Source organism: Kogia breviceps, chromosome 9, assembly GCF_026419965.1.
Source record: "Kogia breviceps isolate mKogBre1 chromosome 9, mKogBre1 haplotype 1, whole genome shotgun sequence".
In the NCBI taxonomy this organism is placed as follows: domain Eukaryota; kingdom Metazoa; phylum Chordata; class Mammalia; order Artiodactyla; family Physeteridae; genus Kogia; species Kogia breviceps.
Window position 1 is genome coordinate 78,413,964 of NC_081318.1, and position 27,787 is coordinate 78,441,750.

Genomic DNA, 27,787 nt, shown 5'->3' on the forward strand with positions numbered 1-27,787 from the left:
TGCATTTATTTGGAAGGTATTTTTATAATATCTGTAAGAATCTGTGGGTTATTTTGGAAAATCTTCCTCCGTTTTTAGGGATACTGATTTCGTTGTGGCTAAGCTGCTGCTTATGACCTTGAACAAAGCAGAAGTCTTGGAATGTCTTCCTGCTGTCTGCACAGACCTGTTTTCTCTAGTTACTGCACAAAGGAATAATTTAATTCCACTTGGAATATAGGTATGTTTGAGTTTCAGGAAATAATGGAGCACTGTTGATTAGTTGTGAACTAGAACAAATAAGCCACAAGAGGGCATATTTTTCTTGGTTTCATCACCCTTAAATAAATAAGGCTTGCCTCAATTAGGTACCATAGAAATCCCTCCCCCTCTCCCATTTTCTTAGAAGAATACACTGTGTCTAAAGCATGTTCTAAGGGTGGCTCATGGTGGTATGAGGTATTAAGAAAAGCAGATTTAAAGATTTTTTTCTCTTATATGATATATAGAAAAGTTGTTTATTTTTCCTTAAAATCTTTCCTTGGGGATGGTTTGTTGCTATAAGAACATTGTTAAAAATAAGAAACAGAGTCATTTATTTGATTTTAAACTCCCCCATTCTGCAATAACTCTGTGGAGTCCTATATCAGACACAAAAAGCCTTTCCAACCTCTAGTGAATGTTCATAGTCAAGGAGGTGTTCTCTTCTGAGGTCTCAGGGCTTGGGCCAAAGGGGTTGGGCTATGTTTTTATTTTTATTTTGAAGTGCATTCCTGCTGAATTTAATTATTCACCACACCCAAACCCAGCTAAGTAAATATAACCTTAAGATTCTGGCTTGGAAAGGTTTTGAAACATAGCTGATTTTTTTCAAAAAAAGGCTCTATAGCAGGGTGCTATTTTGCAGAGGGCATTGAGGCAGGAGTCAGAGGATCTAGGTGATCACTCCACCTTCTTGGCCTTCTTTTCCTCATGTATAACATGAGGGCTAGAAGGGCTTTGAGGTCTCTCCTAACTCTGAAAGTTTATGATTATTTATGATGTTATAAGAGTTTAAAACACAAAGATGTTACAATTTCACATTCCGATTAACTAACCTAAACTATCTTCTGTCTTTATTTGATGATAAGAAATAGGGATCCATTTACTTCTGAGAGTTCTATGCATGTATAATTAATACTGCATTAAAGATAAAAGTCAGGAGTGTTCTTTTCCACTACTAAACAAGATATAATGATCTTAATATGTAACTAGCTAGTGATGTGATCAAGTGATGAGTGAATTGTCATGATCAAATGAATCAGATGGGGAAAAAAATCTGCAGTTTATAAGGGGAACATTTCCGATAGAAGAGTAGGAGATGGGTAGCCTGCTTTCAACTCATGCCATCACTTGTTTCAATCAGACATAAACTAACATATATCCCAGTTTTCTCATATGAGTGTAACAACATTTTTAATCTGTTGGTACTGATATGTTACTATGTGGGAAAACATTCGTAAGGTAGTATTTATTATAAGGCAGAGAGGTTTTATGTCTGACCAAGGTATGATTAATTTTATAGAAGTGAACACTAAATGGCTTGGGTTTCATCTCCATTTTCTTGTCTCTGTGCACAGAACTTTGCAATCTCTTTTATCTGTCTTTATTTTTTTTTTCCTTTTAAATTCACCAAATTTCCATATGCTTTGTGAATGGAAGACTGCACAAAAAAAGCACCTTCTGCAGAAAGTGTAGTCAAATCCTCTGAGATCCTGCTAGATTTAAATTCTGGACCCAGTAATTATCTTTCTCCTGTCTTCTGGGCAGAGGTAGCTATATGTGGAGTTGGAAAAGCCTAGAATATAACTACCTTCACTGCTACCTTCCTTTATGGCTCCCAACATAGATTGATGATTCTTGAAATTCTACAATTAGAACTTTATTCCTTGGCTTCACTCAGTATAACAATGTAATCCTTTGAGAAACAGCGTATTTCATATTATCTAACATAAATCTACTACCATACAGTAAGAATGACTTACATTCAATCTGTGAGCCCAAATGAAGATGAGTGAGGGGTGGTATGCCACAGAGGAAGAACCTGGACCCTCAAGACAAGTTTACTTATTCAACAATGTTTCCAAGCACCTGGAAAGTATTTTGTGTTTCCTTTTTCTTTCTTTTTTACCCCTCAGACCAAAATGTGCATAGCAGCAACAATTAAGTAGTTCTAACTGATGATACACACATCTCTTTCAGTGTAATTAAGGATCATTTACTGAATCTTGAATAGTCACCCTTGAAGATAAGCTAAATGGTATAATACACATTACATTTTAACAAAACTTAAAGTAAAATAGACTTTTCCTACTGGGTGTTATTTCAAGGATTCAGATAGGGTATTAAGCAGCACTATAAGACAGATTACCAAATTGCTTTTGGTAACAGTAAATTTCAAACTCTTAAAAAGGGTTATAAAACCATACTGGTGGGAACCTGTAGAGTTAGCAGAAATTTCAGAAATAATTCAGTGACTAATTATTGTCATCACATCCACTGTTTTCATTAACTTATTTAACCCCCAAATATTTGTTAAACACCTACCATATGCAAGACACTCAGAGAAGTATCGTGAGGATTACAAAGCCCTGGACACAGCTGAGGCCATTCATCACAACTGAGCTGTGTGGTTGACTCTGCCTGCTGTGTGCTCAGAGTAATTAAAAGGAAAGAAAGCACAGAACCCAGTTTCCAGATGTTCTTCTCATGGTATGTTCAGGATGCCCTAGTAAATACAGTGTAAGTTTGAAGTCAGGGTACTTCAAACCAAATCAGTTCAATACAAATTCATAGGCACTGTTTTAGGAGCTGGGGAAACAAGAACATAAAACAGGCAATACGCCTGTATGGGATACAGACAAATGCACATTTTATTATGATACAACATGAAAGGGACTTATTTAGTAGTGAAATCAAAGTGCTTTGGAAAAACAGGAGGGAGTGATTAATCCTGCAGGGGCTCTGTGGAAAAGGCTTGAGACAGTAGCAAAAGGGAGATGTCATTTGCCTTGAGTATATTAAGCTAGGATTTTAAGACAGGAAGGAAAAAGGGGAATTCCAGAGTTAACCACAACTCTAATTAAATACAATATTCTGGCCAATAAACTGACAAAATTATTAGAAAATTAATAAATAGAGTAAAAATCTAAAAGTACTTATCATGAACCCACCATGTGCAAAACCCTAAGTTATGCTCTGGGAGACAAAAGACGTATTTTGTCCTCACAAGGAGCTTGCAATGTGGACTGGGGGCGATGGCATAAACAAATAATATAACAATATTTTAAAATGCAACAAACACATCAAGTGTGTAGTTAATTATAAAATGAGTGGTAAACACTGAATATAAAGCATTCAGAAAAAATGTGGCTATAGGTTGGAATAGTCTGTAGGGCTTTAAATTGTCCTGTATCCAAAGAGGAAAATTATGGGGTTGGTTGGTTGACAGTCAAAACCAAGTTTACAGTGATGGGGCAGTATGAGACACAGGAAAGAAACTTGGTCAGAGTTAGGAAACTTGAGTCCCTCCTGAGCTGGCTCTGCCACCAACCATCTGTAGCTTAAAATGACTCATTTAGCTTCGGTGGCCCTCAGCTCTTTGCTGCAGAGGGAAGGCTGAATGAAAAGTCTCCTCCCCCAGACCAGTTCTTCCATCACTGCCACTGTCTGCTCACTGTCCCCAAACCAAAAGCCCCCTTTGTCATTTGCCAAGGGAACTCTGGGACCTTATGAGCTGTGCTCTTAAGTCAACCTGACAAATGCAGGACCCCATGGCTGCTTTTTAATATGGCTCCACCCCAAGTTAGTTTTATGTTTGGGACTAATATGTGCAAGGTGTGTGACCACAGACCTAGAGTTCCAATAGAAGGATTTACCATGTAGCCAATAAGGCCCCAGTTCAGGACTCATCCCTTGTGTAGGCCCTTTCCATGTCCCTGTGGGCAGCCAGACAATGAATTCATATGTCATATGTTTGTCTAAAATCTGTAGAATTAAGCTATTTCTGTATTAATTTTCTTCAAGAGGATCTCACCTCCAAATAGTGTGAGTTCCAGGCTCCACAAAATGTGGATCCACCCTGGTCCCCATACACTTCCAAGTTTCCTATTGCGTGATCAAGGTGTGTACAAATCTACAAGGAAATCTAACACAGGAATAAGTGACGTATTCCTGCTGGCCTGGTATGAGGTAGAGAGGAAAAAAGACTTACATCTTGTGTGTGTGTGTGTTTGTTTTTTGTTTGCCTCCTGCTTGGTCCTTCCTCGGTGCCAGTCCCATAGTGGAGGGCTGATCTCTGTCGCTCATCCTCCACACCTGCTCTTTCGAGGCCAATAACAGTGGATCGGGGTTTTACATACTGGAACACAGCTCCTCTTTTTGAGGCTTAGAGTTTTTTAGACAGTGTTTGTCCTGTTTTTTCGGCAGGGAGTCCTTGGAGACGTTATGGTATAGAATAAACAGGCCTCAAAGCCACCCGGGCGCGGGCTCAAACGTCAGAAATTCCTTTACATACAGAGTGCCCTGTCCGGAAAAACATCCCCCAGCGCGGCCGGAGCTACTTTTAATCCACGCTGCTGACAGCTTGCGCGCCGACTGGGACGGGCTTTTGCACGCTGGGGAGGACTGGCTTGCGCACAGGGAGGGGGGGGGGCTGAGGGCTGGGGGAGGAGATCGGAAGGGGAGAGGTAATCCCCGGAGTTCTGAGCATCCCCTTTTTAGAAAGACTGAGTCTCTCCCGGGACAGCTGCTGCGGTCACACCACAAACTTAAAAGCCGCCCTCCCGCTCCGAGCGTGCCTTTCCTCGCCACCCTCGCCTCCCCACAGCTCCAGCTGGTGCCTGGCTCCGCGCCGCTCCCGGCAGGGCGCTTGGGGGGCAGCAGCGCCCCCTGCCTCCCGGCCTGGCCTCTGCGGCCGCAGCCTCCACGCTCCGCCAGGGCCGCCGGCGGCTCCGCGGCTCAGCCAGGGCTGCGGCTCAGAGGAGGTCGCGCCGGTGTCCCGTGTCGCCACCTCGCACGCCCACCGCCTGCATCCCCTTCCTCTCTCCCGGAAAAGACAGCGGGCACAGAGAGAGGACGAGAAGAGTTCGCGGCAGGTAAAGCTGGTTTCGGGTCACCTGCTGCTCCGGTGGGAGGACCGCGGTGGCCAGTAGGGGTGACCGGATTTGGGGGTGGTCGTGGGTCCGAAGTGAGGATGCCGAGCGGCCGGGAGAGAAGGCAACGTTCTGGGGCGGAAAGAGCGCTCCGGAGCTGACGGGAATGGGCACGCGGGGGGGCCAGACGGGGAACGGGGCGCCGAGGCGCTGACGGTCCGGGCGCGCGGCGCGGGGACAGGGTGGCGGCGGGCGCAGTCTCCGCTCGCCGCCGCCGCTTCCTCAGCCCGAGCTTTTCGCACCGCGCAAAGTTTTCCTCCCAGACGCGCCCGGGAACTTCGCTCTCTCTCTCGCCCCCTCCAGGGCCCTGGCGGCCGCGAGCGCGTCTGAACGTGCCCCGTGGCTCTTCTGGCTGCAGGTTCATTCGCAGACGCGTCGGTGGGGACAGTCTGACGAGGATTTGACCAAAGGCGTCTGCGCCCTCACTCGCTCCTTTTCCCGACGGGCTGGGGGGAGGGGACGGGGAGACCGTGGAGGCTGTTTGTGTTGTGGTGCTTTTGGGGAGGGATGGGCAACGCCTTTTTCCCTGTGAGGGAACCGCGACGCTCCGTCTGACGGGAGCGTGCATCCTCCCAGACTCTGAGGGAAAAGTTGGAAGCAGACACCAGCCTCAGAGCTGGCTGACTGGGAAAAGCGGCTCCTGCAAAACGTACTCTTGTAGGAGCCGGGTATCCCTCGGTAGCCTCGGCTTGCCTAGCTCCGAAACGCCCCGGATTTGACTCCTGCTGGGAATTTAACCGGGTGGATTTAACCCCGCCGGTGTTTCGAAACCCTGCTCCCTCATCACGCGCCTGGAGTTGACGCGTTAATGGGCCGCCCTGGCAGCGCCCGGGCCGTTTTCGGCACCGGCTCGTTTTCCTTCCCTCACGACTTGAGTTCAACCTCGTGGACTGAGTTGCTTTGCTTCCATCCCAGCGCGCGGGGTGTACTTGACAGCAGGAGGAGGCGCCGCGCTCCCGCCACTAGGCTGGACTCGAGGGGACTGGACGGGAGCTGCGCAGCCAGCAGCTGGGGCCGCTGAGGTCCCCAATTCCGAGTTACCGAGATTGGAGTTAAATAGGCGAACTTTTCGCCGTTTAGCCCCGAGCGAAGCCGTAATGAAAGGCAAATGTCTGTACGAGAGCTCTTCTTTCCCCACCAAAGCCCCTCCCATCCTCCCTTAGCTTGTCAGTGCCGTCTGCAACAGAAGAAGAGGGGGCGGGAACTGAAAGTCTCAAATTTAGCCAAAAAGGTTCTCCTCCCCTGCGGGGGCGGGGGTGGGCGTGCTCACTAAAGGGTGGAAAGGGTTGAAGGGGAGGTAGAGGAGACGGGATGAGACCACTTCTGGGTCTGGTGCTGCTGTTGTGTAACCATGGCAACCGCCAGGGCAAGAGCGGTCAGAGCCTTCCGGGTTCTGCACGTGGAAAGAAAAATGTGAAGGGTGGGGAAGGGAGAGAATCACATGTCATCACTCTAGTGTTGCCGTCGCCTCTCCCCCTGTTCTGAGGCCAGAAAGCGAAGTGGATGAGCAGGAAGGGTCTGGGTTGGGTGTGAGCAGCCCGGGACAGGAGTTGCTTTAACTCTGTCCCGCCTCAGAGTCACTGAGGCTCAACCGAGTAGCTAAAGCTGGCCAGAGGGACATCGTTGATAGGCTACAAAGTGATGGTTCAGGTCAGGAAGATGGGAAAAAGCCTTGGCCTTTGAAAGAGGAAAGTCCAGGAAATACAGGAAGGTGATGTGGGAAGAGATATGAATAGCGTCAAGAGGTAGCTGGGAGACAGTAAAATGGTACTGATTTGGACTGCCAGCGTTTCAAATGGAATTTGCCCATTATGAAATGAAAAATTGGTGGAGAAGGGAAGGGACATTTATCAAATACTTATTTCATCCTAGGTACTTTGTACATTATCACGATTAATATTCTCAGCAACAAGATATGAAGTTTCATTACTTTTTTGTTTGTTTTTTAGATTGAAAAAAAAAAAAAGCAGAGACACACAGAGAGTTAGAAATGTGTGCTGTCCCATTTTGGCTTTTGCAATTTTAAGAAAAACCATTGTTCTTAAAAGTGGTATCGGTGGTTACGGGAGTAGATAAAGCAATTATTCTCATTTTAGAGGTGAGAATAATGAGATGTAAAGGTGTTAGCTGATGTGTTCGAATAGAAGCTAGTAAGGGGCAGAGCTGAGACTGGAACTGTTTTACCTGGATCCAGGTCACCTTTTAAGGACTTCAGGCAGCTTTCCCTGACCCCACTTAAAGGGAGGGCCTTTCGAAGATCAGTTGATGCATTATCTGTATATTATAATTTACAGGGTAAGAGCCCCGAGAATTTAAATGGGAGCCAGGGTTGAGGATGGGTATGGGTCACATCAAGTCTGTAGGTCAAGGATCTTATGTACATGATATTAGTAATCTATATTTATAAAGGTCTTATTGTACCTATAGGAATTATTAGTGGCTTTAATAATGTTTATAAAAGGAAAATGAAAACAAAAGAAACATTTTTCAAATTGTAACTCCATGGCTGCGTTGAGAAAATTTCTTGAGATTAATGAAGTTTTCCTTAGTCTACTTACTGCCTTCATGACCTGAATATCTACAAAGTTACTTCATATTTTGGCACCACTATTTCACCTTTGTAAGAGTCTGTGGCCCATTCACTTGGGATGAGTAATAATTTGACTCCTGTTACCCTCCTGCTGACTGTCTGAGAGGGGAGGTCAAGGAAAAAATGTCTGGCAGTGCAAAGTGTTTTGGAATTATCAGGAAACTATAACCAACACTAGCAGAAACTAAGGGTAAAAGGGAAAGAAATAATTATGTATCTTTTCTTTTGCCTTTTTGCAGAATTTGCCTTTATAGTTACATCTTAGTTAATGAATTTGCTTTATAAATTTTGCATGGGAAAAATGCACAAAGTTAAACTATATTTTTAATCTCTTTTGTCTGTGTGTGTGGAAGGGCTGGTAAGGGTGGGAATGTGAATTATTTTTGGTGTCAGGGAAGGTCAGGAATATAAACAATTACAAAGGCAGAGGAAGCACATGTACTGTTTCCAGTGACAGGGTAACATCAAATATAGGTTTGAACTTGAGTCACCATGCTGAATTACTCTCACATCTTTTCTTTTCCAAAGCTAGGAAATATATTGTTTGGGGTTGGAGTTAAGTTAAGACAGGATGTTTCGTGGTGCTCAGTTCTTATTCCTCATACTGTGTTCTCGTTCCATTGGATGGGTATTTGTTAACTATCAAAAGGTTTATCACAGACATGAAAGTGTCTCTGAAGGTGTCCTCTCGAATTGGTAGATATCTCTGTGGCCCAGTGTTGGTTTTCTGCTTAGACAGAGTACTGGGTGAAGTCATCCCCATTTTTATTAGGTATTTGGAATATCAACTTCTCAGTCTCAAGGGGAAAACATTCCAGTTGGTGCTGATTTAGAATATTAGTATGTCTTCAGATTGTTTGTTATAGCTTCATTATTTTAGAAAAAAAAATGTGACTGAAATTTACTGTTCGGTCTGGGAGATGTAATGCTTTGATGACATATGTTCTTTGTGGAACATTCTTATCAATTAATAAATGATTTATTTAATAAACATGAGTAACCATAGCTCTGTTTGAAAAGTTTTTCTTTCTGTATATACCTGGAGCTATATAGATAAAAGTAGTGAATATTTCGACTCAGTAACATAGTCCTTAAAGGAAAAAGAAACATTCGCATTTGTGAAATAAGTAGTAATAACAACAATAACAATGACTGACCATGGGCAACACTTGTTAATAACATACCTTGCTACCTCAAAACTTAGTTAAAAAATACTTTCTTACTCTAGGAAATCTTGGCCAAAATTCCTTTCTGTTTTTATAACTTCATCCTGCCTTTCAAGCTAATATTCTAAGTTTTCAGTCATGTGCTTTCTTATGTTGTTGTTTATGATTCCTAACTAGATCGTAAGAGCCTTGAAGGAAGGACTTGTCTTCTCTAACTTTTTACACCTTCAGATTAGTACAATGCTAAACATATTTAGATACCTAACAAATATTGAGGTCTAATTACTTACCAAGCAGTTAAGAGAGTGATTTTGAATCTCTTTGTTGCTTATCAAAGATCAGCTTAAAGACCTTTGGTTTTATACTTTACTTTCTCTGAGATTTTAGAAAGGAGAGTTTTTTCTTTTATATGAGTTTTTCCCTTTCATAGAAAAAAATGTTCAGAAGCTGACTGTTTTATCATGATGCATAACATAGAGCAATGTAATGATCATATGAAATAGGCTTTATAAGAATACATAGTAAAAAGAGGCATATTACAAAAAGTTACATTTTATTTTTGAATTTCTTGTATGTTTTAGAAGGATCTAAATTAAGAAATGAGAATCTGCATCATCTGTGTCTGCATTATTTCACCTTAACATTAAGTACCTAAATAATAATTAGAAAGAAGCGTAAAGCTAAATTAAATTCACTGCAAACAAGAAATACACTGAGAAGAAACTGCAACACCTTGAAATTATTTTGAAATTTAAGTAATAATAATGAGATGTACTTAAATTATTAGACATTTACAAATACAAATGATTAAAGACAGAAAGTTAAGTGCTTGAAAAAGTTGCAATATGTAATAAGATATACTGTTTAGATTTTAAATGATTTTGGTGACTTTTAATCTATCACCATTAATATTTGATCATTTATTTCTATATTAATGATATTTAATAATTTCTAATAGTCATGAACCAGGATATCTTTAACTAGCCTGCTAATCTTTCGCTGGTAAATTTCGACAGTTTGCTCATTCTTTTGCTGTACTCAATAAGCCACAAATATTACCCTCCCATAAAAATGTATAAAATAAATAGTTAAGTTACGAAGTGTTTGCAGAAGAGTTTGTGTCTCTCTGAATCTGGTATCCTTTTAAATACATGATGTCTTTGCTTCAGAGATTAGAAATGACATACTTTATGTCCCTTGTTTCTTCTATAGGGCATTTAACAATATAATTTCAACATTTTATGTTTTTAAGTATGTTCTAGAAAATCACAGGAAAAATGGGAACATTTGCTGTATTTTTCTAATTAAATAGAATCAAGCATTATTAAATGGGACTATAACTACAAAGAACAAAGTCAAATAAAAAAAGCAAAAAAGTCTAGATTATTGAGCATCTTAAAAGAAATACAGTATTATTACTTTCATGGAAAATAAATAAAATTGTATAGATATATAGATGTGACATTATTAATCTACCATCAGGTAAATGTCCAATTTATTTTTCCTATACTAATTATGCATTTTACTTGGTCTTTTGTATATCTTAAGCTGCTTTTAAGGATTATACTGTTATATTTGGTCCTGAAATGAGCCTATATAGCTGGTACCTAATAACTGAGTTAAATATATAGAGTTTCAAGCACATTATATTAGCAGAAATTAGACTAATAAAATTGCTCAGTAGAGATATTGTCTGGATTTACGTTAGTGAAGAGACAGAGAAGTAGTATAGTCTATGCATTTAATATCAGCATGTATGAACTGCTTAAAAACAATGTCCACAAAAATGTACCCTCTTAAGTTGCTTACATAGTCCCATAGAAGCCTTTTAAAAACATGTTATATTGACCACTGAAGCCATGCCTAATGATGTCATAATCTCAGGTTATGTCTAAATAATCTGTTGTCTTTTTTTGTTTTTGATGGAATGTATAAAATCAGTGTTAGGCGTTTACTCCTCCTTTTTTTGTTTTTTATCCTTCTCATAAAGATCAGTCCATATATTTGACATTCAGTCATTTCTTGTGTTTTGGTATTTGCTGTTGTTGCTTTCAGATAAATCTTTGCTTTTTACATCTGAAATGGTTGTTCTATGAAAGAAAGAAGTGTTTTCTAAGGTAACAAATGAATACCATTTTTACTTGGAAGAACACTTTCAATTTTGAAATATAACACTTCGTTTCAAAGATAACTATTTGGAACTTGCAGAATTCTCAGTTTACTTGTAATACTAAATATGAGGTCAGTAGAAGTTGATACCATTGAGTGGGCCAAAAGGTTTGTTCGTTTTTTTCCATAAGGTGGCTCTAGTAGCACTTAGTTGTCTTTAACTTCATTCAAAACAATTTTGTTAGATTGTATGTGACAGCTGTCATATCAGCGTGCATTTAGAAAAAGACTTATCAAAATTGGTGAATTTTGCGTAGCCATTTTAATATTGAAGACGGAAGAAGAAAAGCAACATTTTTGGCATATTATTCTTTACCATTTCAAGAAAGGTAAAAACGCAACTGAAACGCACAAAAAAGATTTGTGCAGTGTATGGAGAAGGTGCTGTGACTGATCATGTCAAAAGTGGTTTGTGAAGTTGCGTGCTGGAGATTTCTCGCTGGACAATGCTCCATGGTCGGGTAGTCCAGGTGAAGTTAATAGTGATCAAATCGAAACAATAATTGAGAACAATCAACATTATACCACGCTGGAGATAGCCGACATGCTCAAAATATCCAAATCATGCGTTGAAAATCATTTGCACCAGCTTGGTTATGTGAATCTCTTTGATGTCTGGGTTCCACATAAGTTGAGCGAAAAAAAACCTTCTTGACCATATTTTTTCATGCGATTCTCTACTGAAACGTAATGAAAACATTTCGTTTTTAAAACAAATTGTGAAGGGTGATGGAAAGTAGATACTGTACAACAATGTGGAATGGAAGAGATCATGGGGCAAGCGAAATGAACCACCACCAACTACACCAAAGGCTGGTCTTCATCCAAAGAAGGCAATGTTGTGTAAATGGTGGGATTGGAAGGGAGTCCTCTATTGTGAGCTCCTTCCGGAAAACCAAATGATTAATTCCAACAAATACTGCTCCCAATTAGACCAACTGAAAGCGGCACTTGACGAAAAGCATCCAGAATTAGTCAACAGAAAATGCATAATTTTACATCAGGAGAAGGCAAGACCGCATGTTTCTTTTATGACCAGACAAAAACTGTTACAGCTTGGCTGGGAAGTTCTGATTCATCCGCCATATTCACCAGACATTGCACCTTCAGATTTCCATTTATTTAGGTCTTTACAAAATTTTCTTAATGGAAAAAATTTCATTTCCCTGGAAGACTGTAAAAGGGACCTGATACAGTTCTTTACTCAAAAAGGTAAAAAGTTTTGGGAAGATGAAATTATGAAGTTGCCTGAAAAATGGCAGAAGGTCGTGGAACAAAAGGGTGAATACGTTGTTCAATAAAGTTCTTGGTAAAAATGAAAAATGTGTCTTTTATTGTTACTTAAAAAACTGAAGGCACTTTTTGGCTCACCCAATAATTTGCATTTTCTTGTTGAAATGGGGTGTACATTCTTTTAGAGCTTTTATTTTTATAGCAATGATTTTCATTACAGTTATAATTCATGATCATTGCTGAAAAACTAGTAAACACAGATAAGCATAGAGTAAGGGTTAGTAAGAATTTATCCATAAATGTACTACACACAAATATATATATTAATCTTAGCTTAAACATGAAATTTATTTAAAAAATAAATTTTGTATGTGACAGCTAGTGCCTAGATCTCATTTTCTAACATTATTCTCCAGTGAAAGGAGCCAGGGATCCTCAGAGAAATGGCTGATTCTAGGACTAGGGCAGGAAATGTGTGTGAGCCTGGATCATCTTGTGCCAAAAAATAAGTGTTCCAAACACCCACATACACTCACCACACCACATATGCACAATGACAGAGGTATGTCAAAGGGTCTTAGGAGCCAATTGAAAAAGCTCCCAATGGCCAAAGCTGGAATAATTTGAGCAAAAAAAATAAAGTATTATTGATTATAACCCAAGGTATAAAATAAATATCCACGAGGCCATGCTGCTATAAATAAATGATTAATAAATTAATAAATGAAGGAGAAGAGACAAATCTCCCATCCAGTAGAATTTCAAACAATTTATGTAGATACTCTGCCCTCAAGGAAGGGGAACATAAAACTCCTTACTTCTGAAATGAGTTGAGCAAGGTCACTTCCTCCGAAGAGTACCCAGTATGGTAAGGAGGGAGAGAATACTTTACAGTGAATAAACCTAGCAGAGACTGTCTCAGCCAGGTGATCAGGGTCAACCTCAATAGTCCTAAAGCATATTGATAATATGTGCCTTTGATATGAGGAAAGAAAAGAACACTCTCCCTCTCAATCTCTCTCCCAAAAACCTATAAGCCCCATAAAACCATGTGAAAAATATCAGACAAATTCCAGTAGAGGGACAGTCTACAATATGCTTGACCAGTACTCCTCAAACCTATCAGGATCATCAAAACCAAAGTGAGTCTGAGAAACTGTTGGAAGCAAGAAGAAGCCAGAGAGACACGAATTAAATGTAATGTGGTGTCCTGGATGGGATCCGTGAAAAGAAAAAGAACATTAGATAAACACTAAGGAAATCAGAATAAATTATGGAGTTTAGTTAATAATAAACTGTCAATATTGGTTTATTCATTGTAACAAATGTCCATACTAATGTAAGATGTAAAAATAATAGGGGAAACTGGATGTGGGTTCTTGGGGAACTCTTTGTACTATCTTCTCAATGTTTTTGTACATCTAAAACTGTTCTGAAAAATAAAATCTATTTTTAAAACTTATATTTGAAAGCATATAGATTAACCATGGTGATAAACCGTATAAAAGGTGAACCATTCTCTGGTCAGAAAGGTTAATGTCATTCAATTTATTCTCCTAGTTCAAGGTGCAACTATTTTACCTTTTTTTTTTCTGTTGATACTAAATATAATAGTTCTCATTATAATAAACACATATTTTGAATTAGTTGTTCTCTCTCTCTTTTTTTTTTTTTTTGCGGTATGCGGGCCTCTCGTTGTGGCCTCTCCCGTTGCGGAGCACAGGCTCCGGACGCGCAGGTTCAGCGGCCATGGATCACGGGCCCAGCCACTCCGCGGCATGTGGCATCTTCCCAGACCAGGGCACGAACCTGTGTCCCCTGCATCAGCAGGCAGACTCTCAACCACTGCGCCACCAGGGAAGCCCAGTTGTGCTCATAATTACTTATTTTTCAAAATAAAATGTATTACTTGGATTAATAAAAATTTTCAGATCACCATTGTGGTAGGTTCTCATGCAAAGAAAGCTATGTATCAGTCATGTCTTATAAATCACTCTTAAATATTAAAAGAGAAGGCACACATTTCTTCTACTTCAGTCTTTGCTATTTTATTGATATTGATAAGATCCATCGTCTGTGCCAGATGTCTTCAGTCCTACACGATGATTGTGCTTTCAGAATTCTTGCCAAAATGGCTCAATGACTATGTATTCTTGTTTCTCCTCTTTGAATCCCAAGGACATCTAGTACATTAAGTATGTTAAAGATTATTTTCTATCAAATGTTATATGTATAATATACTTATCATTGCTATTTTGAAAATTAAAAATATACCTAGGAGGCTTCTACATCCCCTCAAATTCCTAGAAGCTGAGACTTAGATGTGTTCTAGAAATGTAGATATGGGCTGCCATTTCCCTTTCTACGTGTGTGTGTGTGTGTGTGTGTGTGTGTGTGTGTGTGTGTGTGTTTTCAATGCTTTCCCTCACCTGATGTATATACTTTCTCTCTATATATAAAAATCACATATTATTCCTTCTATTCCCTGTGTTACAAATCGTTGCATATATTTTTTTAAAATCTGAGTTTAATTCTCTTTTAGTAATAAGCTCTCTTGCTTACTGTTGGACCAAAAGTCCTGTCATTTCACCTTTCTTATTGAAGCTTTTATACATGCTGATGTCATTTTTTTAACTGTTATCTCATACTGTTATCTCATATTTATAATTATTTAACAATTACCTGACTCTGTGCTTTACACTTAACTGCTTTTTGTTGAATTTGTGCTCTACTGTGGCAGTTGTTGAAAAGTTTAAACTTGCTTTTTTTTCCCCCCGTTTTTAGTTTGTGAATCATAGCACACAAAAAACACATTTCAACAACTTGTTTGGGAAAAGCCATGGAATTCAATCCCAGAATATGTGACTAAAGGGCCTCTTTTTTGGTGATACCCCATTGAACTTCCTGAAATAATAAGTATAATAATAATAATAAGTATTTGAAAAAGACTCAGATCAATACAACGAATATGCTCTGGACTGTCATTGGAATCTTAGATACAAGGTTTTCATTTTCGTTACACAGGAGAATTGAGTACAATTTTGAAAAGAGAGATCCTGCCTGTGATAATTTAGCTCATTCAAAAAAAGGAATGAAGAAATATAAATTTCTGACCAAAACCTTTAGAAATGCACATACCTAATTTGTATAGTAGAGATATGTGTGATTTACATTTTTGCATGGACTACCATTGTCTCCTTTTTTACTTCATATCAACATATTTTCAAGTAATTGATGACTTATGAATACATAATTATAACTAGAGTATTATTTTTAAAAAATCATTTCAAATGAAAATAATCATCTCAAATCTCATCAATTTTGAGGTTTGACTCTCCTTATCAGAAGACAAGATTTTTTTTTTTTTGTTTGGTACTCGGGCCTCTCTCTGTTGTGGCCTCTCCCGTTGCGGAGCACAGGCTCCGGACACGCAAGCTCAGCGGCCATGGCTCACGGGCCCAGCCGCTCCGCAGCATGTGGGATCTTCCCGGACCGGGGCACGAACCCGTGTCCCCTGCATCGGCAGGCGGATTCTCAACAACTGCAACACCAGGGAAGCCCAAGTTTTTTAAATAGTAGTGAACTTGTATACCTATTAACTTTACCCTTGACGTATGCTCTGATTCAAAATTCATTCTTTTGGCCACACTAGCTTCTGTCTTGTAGCTTCAGATATTTCCTTATCATAATCAAATTAGGGTGTTATAAGTTGCTTTCTGAGCAGGTTGGTGAAAGGTTAAAGTAGCCAGATTATTCTGTCTGCAAAAGTACTTTCATGATGAAATAGTGTAAGATGAGTTATGTATAATTTTAAAATGGAAAATTGATATAAATCAAGAAATTATTTTATCAACTTATGAAGACTTTTATCACCTGTAAAGTAGCTGTTCAAAAGCACTTGCACTGGATATACAGATGAGAGAATAACATTTCCCTTTCTTTGGCTTGATTCACATTTCACAGAGCCCTGGGGATTGTTGTCTGAGACTACACTGTGATGAGGTTTGGTAGAGAGTGTTCATTGTACAGGTTTTAAAAAGGGCAGGTTGGGCTTCCCTGGTGGCACAGTGGTTAAGAATCCACCTGCCAATGCAGGGGACACGGGTTCAAGCCCTTGTCTGGGAAGAGACCACATGCCGTGGAGCAACTGCGTCTGCAAGCCACAACTACTGAAGCCTGTGCACCTAGAGCCAGTGCTCTGCAACAAAGAGAAGCTACCTCAGTGAGAAAGCCTCACACAGCAACGAAGACCCAATGCAGCCCAAAATAAATAAACAAAATAAATAAATTTTAAAAGGGCAAGTTTTTGGCAGAAGTAACTTACATAGAAGAGGAATGCTGTGTTTACACATGTGCACTCAATAAACCCTTCAAAGAGCTTGGGCTGAGATACTAGGATTCCTCACTTGACCCTACCCCCATTCTCTGGGTGTTGATTGTTTGGAGCCCTTCTTTTGTTGTGTCATTATCACTTAGGCCTTTTCATATTTCAGAAAATGGTACTTTTGATCCATATATCAAAAGTTATTAGAGTACAGTGAATAGTCATTCATATCCTGTGCACTTTCACTTGAGACTTATTAAGAATAAGAATTGCGGGCTTCCCTGGTGGCGCAGTGGTTGAGAGCCCGCCTGCCGATGCAGGGGACACGGGTTCGTGCCCCGATCCGGGAGGATCCCACGTGCCGCGGAGCGGCTGGGCCCGTGAGCCATGGCCACTGGGCCTGCGCGTCCGGAGCCTGTCCTCCGCAATGGGAGAGGCCACAGCAGTGAGAGGCCCGCGTACCACAAAAAAAAAAAAAAAAAAAAAAAAAGAATAAGAATTGCATTCAGATATGCTTTCCCCTAGTATTTATCGAACACATAACCATCATCTTCATGATAGCCACCAATCATTATTTTATATATTTGTAACCCTTGGTTACTTCTGTTAATCAGAAATGACAATTTAGACTTTCCCTTTTTTCCATTACTGTGTACAAGTGGTGTTAAAAAGTGTGCTTTAAGTGGATAATGTATTATTATGAGCCAAAACTAAGTCTTGTAAATTCCCCAAATTAATAAACAGGACAAACTAGCATCGACCACATGGGCCTACCATTTCTGTACTCTTTCCTCATGGGGCTTTGCAGTGATTTCTCCTTTCACTTGGATAATTTTGTCTTTTACTGCCATCACTTCTCCTGGCCCCCAACCAATGCCCACTCCCCTAGCCATCCTCATGTATGTCCATTAAATCTTGCTTGGAAAAGTGTTTTTCAGTCAAATTCTGCCCTCCTCTTTGTAAGATCTTTTTTCAGTTTCAATAACTAGTATTCTCTCTCTCTCAGTTGGACTGTTTCTCAAGAATAAGGATCAAATGGTTGCTACCTTGACAGCTTTCTTCATACTTCCATGCATATCACCTAATCTTGTATATAATAAGTACACCATCTCTAATACATGAATATAAATTAATCTATTCAGTATCCCTTACCTGTTTTTTCCTCTTGTAACTACTTTAGATGTGTAATTCATCATAAAGCTTATTTCACACGTGCATTCCTTTTTTGTAAAGGTTATTTCACACATATTCATCTTATTCTTGATGCCTTCCTATCTTTTTTTTTTTTTGTGGTACGCGGGCCTCTCACTGTTGTGGCCTCTCCCGTTGCAGAGCACAGGCTCCGGACGCGCAGGCCCAGTGGCCATGGCTCACGGGCCCAGCCGCTCCGTGGCACGTGGGATCTTCCCGGACCGGGGCACGAACCGTGTCCCCTGCATTGGCAGGCGGATTCTCAACCACTGCGCCACCAGGGAAGCCCTATGCCTTCCTATCTTGAATTTCCTTTTCATCTTTTCTGTAATTCACGAAGTATTTGTTGACTGCCTGCCACGTACTGGACACTATAAGAGTCACTGACGAAGTACAGATGAGAAACCTTGGCTGCAATCATGAAGTAGATGATTGTAAAGGAACTCATTATCATCCTGGGTCAAATCAAATCTCTTTAAAACCTCTTTAAAATCAAACACAAAGGGTCCTATTCATAGTCTTGGCCTTTTCTCTCTGCAGCCTTTTCGTTATGTCATCTTCTTCCCTAACCTCTACTTTTATCTATGTGGAGATTGTGCTTAGAGTATTGTCTCCATCCCTGACTTCTCTCTTGGGTCCCAGGTATGTCACCACACCACTACAATACCTGTGGGCTAGTGTTCATTGCTCAACACTGTATACGTATAAAGGAGGTCACTCTGGTTAGTGAAAGAATCTTTGATTACTGTAACTTTAAACTGAGGCTTTCAAGTGCGGGGGGAAATGTGGTGTAATGGTTAAGACTATGACATACACACCCTACTATATATAAAATAGATGACTAATAAGGACCTACTGTATAGCACAGGAACTCTACTCAATACTCTGTAATGACCTATATAGGAAAAGAATCTAAAAAAGAGTGGATATATGTATATGTGTAACTGATTCACTTTGCTGTACACCTGAAACTAACAACATTGTAAATCAAGTATACTCCAATCAAAATTAATGAAAAGAAAAAAAAAAAGACTATGCCCTATGAAAGCAGACAGCTTGGATTCAGGTCCTAGCTCTGTCACCTCTGAGCTGTGTGGTTTAGACAAGTTACTTGACCTTTCTATATCTTTCTCCCGTCTTTTACCTGGGGGTTCATGAAAGCACTAACCTCATAAGGTTATTGTGAGAAATAAATAGGTTAATATAGGTTAACAATCAAAATCTGTGTGGCGCATTACAATATCTGTGTGTTATCTTTCTGTTATCCTTACACAGATGATGCAAATTACACATAGGTCAGATTCTCACACCACCTACCCAGTGTTCTATGGCCTTCTTCTTTATCTGCTGAGTTACATTCAACTCATTCAAAAAAAGTCCTTTGGTGACCTCCTGCAGGTATATTCCTGGATAACAGAATTACATTTTAGGATTGGCTATTACCACCTTTTAAAGAGACATCATTTGGGGGCACAGTGCAACAGACCATGCTGTAGGGATGTGAGGGAGAATCCAGGGCAAAGGAACCCTGCAATACCAGCTGTCTCAGAAGCATCAGCTACTTATAGAGGCTAAACAGCAAGTAATAAAACTCTTTGAGGCCCCATCTAAATTTCCAGGTTTATTTTGTAGCATCCCACCGTTCCTTAGCTATCTACTACTGAATTTATAACACTGCATATTTCCTTAATGAAGTGCTCTGTCCCCAAATAAACCATACAGATATGTTCAACAGCTTGCACATGCCCCTGCACCTGACTTTTTTCATCCAATGCACAGGTACTTCTCTAGTCCTCCAGTGTGGGCCTACTGGCATTCTAATCCCCTTCTCCACAGATTACTTCCACTGTTTGATCACCACCTTGTCCCTGTACCTCTGCTAACCAGTTATTGCTCTTGAAACCTCTTATTAAATGCTCTCACTATTGTGCAGTTTCAAAATATTCTATGTTGGTCCCGTTTATAAGGAGTGAAGGGAAACACAGTGACCTGATTTGCTATCCACCCCCTAGAGGATGTGGAAATTGGCCCAGTGACAGTCTCTTGTAGTGCAGTCTCATGCCCAGGGACTAGACTTTTTCTAGACTCTATACCAGTGCTGAACTTCGTGCCCTCATCCAGCTACTAAGATGTCCCTGGATTTTTGCTCCCTAAAATGGGCTTCAGGGGACCTTGTAGGAACCTGCAACACAGCACTTATGGAATCAGGTTCCATACGTGAGGCATCTCTCAAGGAGGAAGTTTCAGAAGAGCCCAGAGATAAATGGGTAGCTCCTGCATCTAGATATAAGCAACCTAATACACAAAGAACACCTTTGTCCCATGCTGCCTCACCTTCTCGGCAGTTCTCTGCAATATAACTAGTGGCAGCAGAAAGTATGTTAATCAGTGATATTTTCCAGAAATTGAACTTAAAGGTCACTTCAGCTTCTGAGCAAGTGGAAGTGAAACTGAATAATGTTCTAGTTATTTTATGGGAAAATACTTTTCTAATGCCCTTCTTGGTATCGTTTCAGATTAGTTTGTTCCCGTAATCGCCACTTTTGCTTATGAATGTTCATCAATATACTTTATATGAATAATAATTTATAAATTGTTTTATATATCTTTAATTATGTATGTTATATATATCATATTAATAACAATATGTAAGACCCTATGTCTATTTCACATAGGAAATGTGAATTATTTCACATAAGAAATGTGAAATGTTTCAGAGACAGGATAAATAAGATTTATCCTTGAGTAATTCATGATCCATATCTATAAGAGCTTTCTTATGAAAGCTTCACATAAGAAGCTTTCATAAGCTTAAAATTATACATAACTCATCTTACACTATTTCATCATGAACATACTTCACATAATTTTCTTATGTGAAAATTTCACATAAGAAAGTGAAATATTTCAGAGACAGGATAAATAAGATTTACTTGAAATAATTTCTAAATATTTTCTAAATAATTATAAAGCCTCTCACAATGCTCGTCCCAGGAATATTAAATATTTTCCTATGGTTGCAAATAGATTGATGTAAATGGATGTAAAATGTTTCATCTCTACCTATCTGTCTATATAGATAGGTAGATATATCTTTAGTATGTGGCATTTCTATTCCATGAATTCTTAAGCATGATTTTATTAGAGCAAATTAAGAAAAGGAAACAATTTTAAAAACTAGAACCCAGAGTCAATTTAGTTTGTTTCTTTTGCTTTGTCAATTCACTCTTACTCCTGTCGGTTTTTTATTTCTTTCGTGAGTATTTATAAATCTCCTGGCTTGTCTCTTGATGAGATTTTAAGTAAGGGAGATTATTTATATTACTTTTCTAAATAAGTATTTTGCTGGGGCAGGGGAGTTTTTTTTCAAATGATTACTTTTAAGTGTCATTTATGGGGACCAGCCAGGATAGTAGTGGTTTTCTGGGTAGATCCAAGGTCATTAAAAAAGTGTGACCCGGGCCAAGGTAGCACCTCCTGTTCCAGGTCCGTAGCTCAGGACTGAAGACAGGGAAGGTGGAACAGTCCTGAGGTTCTCGTGCATGTTCTTCTTTGGGGGCCCCTATAATTCCTGGGTTGTATCTGATGGCTTGCTCCTTCTCTAGCTCCGTCACTGGTTTCCCTTTCTCTTTCTCCCACTAATTGCAGTTTGCCCGCAGTTCTGTTCTTTTCTCTCTACAGATGTTCCTCCCTGATCCATTCACTGTTCTCATTTTCGTTATTATTTAAATGAGAAAGACACATAAATTATTAATACTGACCTCTCTCATGGTCTTCGTCACTCTGCCAGTGCTTTTCCCAGTAAACCCCAGTCTAAGGCAATTGATCATCCACCTAACAAGCAATTTAAATTCTTATTATGATCTCATCATGTACTTTCTTCTATTATGGTTGTGATTTTGTACACACAAGTATTTACACTATCTCTTGGTGGAAAGGGAGCACACTTTGGAGTCACAATTTGTTATTTGGGAAAATTCATTGTTATTTAACTCTGTCAGCTTTGGTATACTTATATATTGAAGTGGGGTAGATGACAGCTCTGTATTCAAAACACATGTGAGTATTAAATGAGAACATGTAAATAAAGAATCTCTCCCAGTGCCTGACACCATTGTTATTTAATAAATCAACACGAATAGTTTTCTTTCTTCTCACCAATATTCATTAAACGTGTTTTACTGTTTACAAAAACCTTGAAATGCCAGGATACAGACTTTGGATTTTATTCTGCAGGCAACTGGGAGCCACTAAAATTTTTGAACCATGAAATAACTCAAGAATTAGTATTTTAGGAAGATGAACCTAGGAATAATTTTCAGGGAGACCAGCTAAGAGACTCTTTATAGATAAAATAAGGTCTGGACTAACACGCCAGTGATGAGAATAGAAAATAAGGGTACTAGAGAAATACAAGACTATCATATCAAACTTTTACTGTTTGTTATTTATGTATTTCACAATTTTGCCCTGTATAGTCAAAGCATTATTATTATGATGGGAACTTTGCTCTCAGCCTCAGAACTGTTTTATATTCCTCTCAGAGCATAGATGTGTTAGCATTAAAACTTTCTCATTGATGTTATGCTTTTTGAAACCAATGTATATTGTTTTCAGAATTCACAATATCTTCCCACGTATAAGGTCTGAGGTCACACTTGATCTCAGCAGGATATAAAATATCTCATGAATTTTTTCCTGCTAAAGGAAGTTTTAAATATTTCAGGTTGCGAAAATAATCTTTAGATACAGAGAATGGAGAGTTTGTGTAGACAGCAACTTTCAGGCAGATATCACAGAACTGGAAATATAAGCCAATGACTATCTTAACTAAATATTTAGTTTCTGAAATAAAATAGTGAATCCTTATTTTGTTGTCATGTATGTTTAACATTTAGCATCCGGTATTTCTCATGCTGTTCATTCTTTTGTCTTTTTTAAAAAAATCTTTTGGTATCCTGTCTCTTTTTCAAAACCTAATGCAAATCTCACGTTCTTCATCAGAATAACAATTCATGAAACATCAATCAGTTTGGTAACTTATTTTCCCTGTCACACATATTCACATTTTATAATAAATTATTTTAATTTAAAATACATTTTACACCTCTAGCAAACCATCCACTCCTAGGGTGGAGATGTGTGTCCACATCTGGTTCATTCTCCTTGACACCTAGCATAGCAATCAGTCTTTGTTGATTTGTAATTACAAGTGAAAGAAAAAAAAAAAATCAAAGTAGACCTGTAAGAGTCAAAAATAAGATCCTGAGTCATATGTAGCATCAGCAAACTATTATTTTGTTTAAATAAATAATGAAATAGATACTTCAGTTATTCTTTTTAGTTTTAGAAAGAATCTGAAAATCGTAGAATGATTATTCTTCTCTTAATCAAAGACATCTAAAATAAGTCTCCTAGATAGCAGTAGTTATTTAATTTAAAAAAATATGTTAGGTAGTAGTTGAACTTTGTGTACCATTTAGTTAATAAGCTATGGAAATGGTTTAAGTACCCTATTTTGCCTCCTTACTATCAGTTTATTTTGGCTTTAGATTACCTGCATTTGAAAGACTGTTAAGAACAAAAATTACTATGTGAAACTAGCAGACAACCTGTTAGTTTAGGAAATAGTACTCCTAAAGTTCAGTTTTGCATTCTAAGTATATTGAATTTGTGCATATCCAATACGGAATTTTGGAATTTCTGCAACACAGGTGTATTTTGTTAAAACGTATTTAAGATAACTAGTACCTGAGGGCTTTTGTTTGTTTGTGTGTTTGTTTGTTTTAATTCCAGCCTGGAGAATAGAGGGTATGCCTGATAAATTGTCAGTCTCAGAATACCTATTTTGAAATGCCTGTAATTAAAAAAATGATAAATAGTAAAATAATTTTTTGTCTTATAGACTTGTGATATTTCAGAATAAAAAAAACAACTTGAGAGAATGTCTAGTCCAACTGCTTAATTTTACAGAGAGGACTGAGGATTAAGTAATGTGAGTTCTTCCTTCCCTCCCTCTCTCCCTTACTTCCTTCCTTAAACATGAAAGAACAACTTCTATATTCAAAATTGGTGCTGAATGTTTGGAGAGGAATGGCCCCAGGCTTGAGTAATTCATGATCAACATCTATAAGACACTGGTTGTAGTGTGTTCAGAGGCACACAACTGAGTCATCACAAAGCTGAGTTTATAGCTGACGTCTCTTCACTCCTAGAATGGCAGACATCCTACTTTTTACAGATGTCGACAGATGATTTAGAAAATAAATTTAATGCGCTCTGCGAGAATTGTCGACACTTAGATCCAGGCAGGGTGATGACTGCTAGTCACATAATGATGACCATTTCTGAAAGAATATATTAATTTTCTTATCTGATAATCAAAAGCTCTGCTCTGGTTATGATCACCAGTGCTATAGAGCTGCTCTTGACCTGATCTCTATCTACTTTCATTATTTTAAAAAGGGTACATTTATCAATGTATACCTTATATTAGCACTATAGAAATTTTAATCTATGTATTCATATATACACACTCTTATATATACATATATATACGCATATATCTGAAGGGAAGTAAATATGTCACCCTCTGAAACTGCCTCTTTGGCATAAGGCTTATCTTGCCCTGGTTCTTTTTAAGAGACAACACGTGTAAGAGAAGCTCTGAAAATCTAGTAGAAGTTACCCTTTTGTAAGAGAAATTTACATTTATAAAGGAAATATCCATTTGTAAGGGTGTCTTCCACTCCGTACCAGGAAGAGAAGGATAACCGAATCTTAAACTCTTTTTGCTGGGGGCCACAGACTTACATCTGCATAACAACCATGCCCTTGTTTGTTAAGGACTGGTGTGTAACTGCACATACCCACCCCCCCAGCAAAATGCTAAGTAATAGGTAGATTATGCTGGCAGAGATGGGTCTTTTCCACATTTTTAAAATATGAAACTCTGGTACAAAATTCTGTCAAGCCATTCAACTGTAGTGTAGACTTTAATCCAAAATAAATGTCCTTATCAAAAGTATTCATGTTAATAGTATCCTCTGCAGTTACTGGTTTGTTGTTTATAGTTCTTTGTCTGTAGGAGGTAGCCTTATGTAAAATGTTGCCACTTTCCAATCATCATTTGGGTGTGAATGAAGAAAAAGAGATAACATTTTTACACAATATCATGCTTTCTGGATGTGGTCACCTTTAATAATAGAAACCAAAAGAAACATTTCCCAATGTATTCATCAAAGTTCTACCAGGAAGCAGATGTGCAGTCTTATTTTTCTCTTAATCATGTATTTATTTATTGCATTACATCTTTCAGTTGTGGATATTTTCCTGTAGAGGGAAATTCCATCCTTCCTGGAATAATAATTCCCCAAGTTTTATATGTATTTTTTTCAACTGATGAGTTGATGTGAAAATACAGTCTCCCTTCTTAAATGTAGTGGTCTTTTGATCATATCTCTATATAGGGAGAGCTTGAGTGCTTATAACTCTTCCTGAGGATATTGCTGCGGTATAAAAAAAAAAAAATTCAGGGAATTTTAGGGGAAAGTAATCATATTTCTACTAAAATTCAAACAAATGGATCTCCTACAATAGAAGCAGTTTCATGGAAAATTTTAGTAACATCTAAATGTGAAAATTTGTAGTAACGCAACTTCCTATCATTCTAGCTTTTTCATTTCTTTTTTTCACTCCTGCTGAAATGATTTGTCTCCATCAGAACATCCTAGCCTTGCCTGTCCTCCATCCTTCCAGAATCTCTTGGTTTCACTGATCTATGTATCCAGCCTAGATCTCCAGATCAGGCATTTCAAACAAAAATTTTCAGCCTACTGTAACATCTCATATGCTGATGTAGTTGATGTAGATTCCTACATAATGATGCATGTACTTGTCTGAGCTTTTTGATCTTCACATGGGTTTCTATTCGTCTGGGTCTAATGAATTACCTGCTGGTTCACCAGCCCATCCTTACTGGTGGATATTACTCTGGACCAAATAATTTGTGTTGATCTTAGAACAATGTTCAGGCAACTTTTGACAAATTTGATAATTTATACTCACCTTCGCAACACCTATACACCATCATTCAGACTATGATATGATCACTTGTTTTGGCCACAGTCTGTTGTTACATGTTACACCCTCCTGTACAAAACCTCCAACTCATGTTTCTTTATATCTTCCTGGCCTTCAAACATAAAATGTGTAAAATAAAACAGGATTTAAAAAAAAAAACGAAACAGGATTTTATTTTCTTAACCTCTTTATTTCTTTTGTCATGATTCAACTAGTAATCTGAATTTAATTAACAATCATCACTAATGCAATGCAGAGCATGTGTTTTGGGCTTAGTCTACCTGGGTTCCCATCCTGACTCTGTCACTTATTGAATTGTAGCTTTGGACATCTAATTTTATCTTTCTGTTTTAGTTTCCAGAACTGTAAAATGGAGTAATACGAATATTTAAGAGGTTAATGTGGGGATTAAATAAATCAATGAGTTCTCAACTTAGAATAGTGTCTGTTCTTTAGTTATCCCTGCAGAAATGTTAGCTGCTTTATTATCACTTTCCTTTGCTCTTTATTTCCAGTTAGTTCAGCAAGTTTTCTTAAAATTTCCCTTCTTTTTATTCTCACTGCCTACACCATGATTCAAACCTTCATGGTCTTTTGCCTGTATTATTTTATTTTATTTATTTATTTATTTATTTATTTATTTTTTTGTGATATGCGGGCCTCTCACTGTTGTGGCCTCTCCTGTTGCGGGGCACAGGCTCCGGATGCGCAGGCTCAGCGGCCATGGCTCACGGGCCCAGCCGCTCCGCAGCATGTGGGATCTTCCCGGACCGGGGCACGAACCCGTATCCCCTGCATCGGCAGGCGGATTCTCAACCACTGCGCCACCAGGGAAGCCCTGCCTGTATTATTTTAATAGTCTCTTCATTCATATTCCTGTTCTCATTTACTCATAAACTCTAACTTAGAATGTTGCATTCCAAAACCTTTATCTTGGTTAGGAACACTGTATTTGTCAAGATAAAGGTTTTATAGAAAAACACGTAATCTAAGCAAAACTAAAAATGGCATTAAGTATCATGAGTATGTAAATACATGTGAGTGTATGTGTAGGAAAACTTGTACTAAATAAAAGTGAAAGCAACCTCATTCTAACCAAATTAGATTCTCATTGTTATTAAACCTCCTTGTGTTGCTAATCATCTTGTTGGTACCTTCCTTGTTGATTAAAAAACTACTGAAGCATGTGATATGCTTGGGTATATATTTATATAACTTTCTGTTAGGGAGACCATATACCTTTTAAAATTTGTGAAGCAGTATGCATTTTCCCTTGATTTATATATCTTTTTCCTCTACCATATTTTCTCTCCATAAAATGGGACTCCTTATAACACACTTATTCCTGTCTTATATGAGAGAGATCAGTAATAGTTGATGCTCTTTTGTATAAAGGGAATGACCAGATGTGGACTTAAATGTGAATTTTAAAAAAATATTGTACATATGCATCAAGTTACTGAAAAATCACAGGTAATGAAACCATTGTGGGTAAGGCACGATTTTACCCTGATAATCGTGATCCTTTCATCATCAGCTGTACTCTGATGCCACTGTTGTCCTCCATTCCCTGTCCAGAGTGGTGGCAGAATACAGTTTAAGTGCTTTAAATTGGTATGACCTGGGTTTAATCTAACTTTGTAGTTTAGATCACCCTTATTTTACCCACACGAAATTATAACATCACTTCTTTTCTCATACCATACCTTATGTGTCTCTTGAACTATAACCCACTCTCAAATTCCAGCTTAAATGCTATCCCGACTATGAAATTTCCACTCCATTCCCATCCCATCTCAGTCAAGAAATAATTTTTAACAATTTAGTTCGCATTTTATACCTCTTTTATAGCACTTACATT

General features: G+C 38.6%; 1 protein-coding gene across 3 annotated transcripts in view; it reads left to right on the plus strand.

Moving 5' to 3' along the window:
• Nucleotides 1-4,738: 4,738 nt before the first annotated feature.
• Nucleotides 4,739-27,787, plus strand: part of SEMA3D (semaphorin 3D) — a 214,227-nt gene continuing 191,178 nt past the window's right edge. Inside the window, exon 1 of one of the 3 annotated variants that reach the window (XM_059073860.2) lies at nt 4,739-5,114. The gene's annotated coding sequence lies outside the window, so the exon portion shown is untranslated. The remainder of the gene's footprint in view (nt 5,115-27,787) is intronic. The other 2 variants (XM_059073858.2, XM_059073859.2) reach the window with 2 other exon arrangements.